The 1,600-nt window shown below is 33.7% G+C and overlaps 1 protein-coding gene across 1 annotated transcript in view; it reads right to left on the bottom strand.

Annotated features, from left to right (window-relative positions):
- Window positions 1–1,600, bottom strand: part of ZNF407 (zinc finger protein 407) — a 506,579-nt gene that overhangs the window by 278,776 nt on the left and 226,203 nt on the right. The window lies entirely within an intron of this gene.

Below are 1,600 nucleotides of genomic sequence, written 5' to 3'. Positions count from 1 at the left end.
CTCAAAACAGTTTTGTCAAATTAATAATATGCACCAGGTGGAGGTTATTCACAATTGTAGAATATCCTGTAGATGCCAAGCCCTCTACTATGCCACTTATATACTTAATCTCATTTCCTTTACTCCTTTTAAGAATTTTCTAAGAAAAGCGTTATTCCCTGTATTTTTGAGTAAACTGAGTTCCACAGGTTAAGTAACGTGGATAAATTGTGTAAGTTTTTAAATGGCAGTGTTAGAATTAAAATTCAGGTTCTGGATTTTAATAATTTCTCTGTTAGAGTTTTATCCATTATGATATGTTGTTATTTTATTTCCTTTACAGAATTTTCCATTACCTTATTTGATCCTAACCACAGTCTACATTTTATCATATCAGCTTTACAGATAATGACACTAAGACTCAGAGAGCCAAAGAGATTTGTCCAAGGAAAGGATGCTACCTAGGGACAGACTGGAACTCAGATCCTCTAACCCTGGCCCCAGCTTTCCTTCCACAATCTCACATCAGCATAGACTAAAATGAAGGTCTGTGAATTGAAACACGGTTAATTAGTAATTAATCAAATGAACTTTCCAACATATTACATTGTATCACTGTCAAAAGTTTAGGAGATTACAACTGTCACTGACTTTCTGAGATATGCTAAAGATATGCCAAATGGTTAGGAGCATTAGCCATGCCAACGAAAACGGAAGTAGTGCAAAGTCAGAGACTCAGTTTACCTTGGACACGTGCCTGCGGTTACAGTAGAGCAGTGTTCAGTCACTGCCCCAGAATGCTGCAGAAAACCTAAGTGCACACAGGCTGGCGTGGAGTTCTACGAAGTATAATCTTGCTTATGAATATTTCGTATTATTTAAAAATCTGTTCCCATGTTCTGGTACATATGAATAGGTCATTAAAAAATCAGAGTAACAATTTTTTAATGATTCAAAAAGGTTTATCTTACTACAAAAAATAGTGTATTATCAATAGGCAAGTCTTTATAATGTATACACCCATATGCTCTTCCATTAAACAAGAAAGAATGAAAAGAATAAGAGTTTAGAAATCATGGAATATCTTGAATGTCTCACACAAATACCATACCACCTTGATTTGCTGTCACAATGTAAAATCCGCCTTAAAATAATGAAGATTAAAAATTTAAAAACAGTAAGTTCCAGCTAAAACCACAGATACCATTTATACTACTCCTCTTTTTCTCTACCAGTATTAGGTAGAGACACTCTTTAGTGGAACATTTCAATCCCCACCTAACACTGCTCACACATCAACGGGAAAACTTCGGTTGAACAACAGAAGTCAGGCCTCTACCATAATGCAATGTATCATGCATACATTTTAATAATAAAATTATCATATTTTTCCTCCCTTTAGCATAAAAATAAAAAGTTATAGGGAAAACAAAAAATAATTATGGTATCAAAAACCTGATAATGCTAGATTTAACAGTATGCTTATGTTGCAGTCTGCTACTAAACAATTTGCATTGAAAATGTAAGTAGGTATTTATCTGTATCATTATAACTATAAATAGAAAAGTATAAATCAGATTATTGTAACAGTACAACTGGAGATTTTAGGAGAAGAAGGCAG

The sequence above is a fragment of the Propithecus coquereli genome, unplaced genomic scaffold, assembly GCF_000956105.1.
Source record: "Propithecus coquereli isolate 6110/MARCELLA unplaced genomic scaffold, Pcoq_1.0 Scaffold296, whole genome shotgun sequence".
Taxonomy (NCBI): domain Eukaryota; kingdom Metazoa; phylum Chordata; class Mammalia; order Primates; family Indriidae; genus Propithecus; species Propithecus coquereli.
This window is presented reverse-complemented; position numbering and strand designations above follow the sequence as displayed.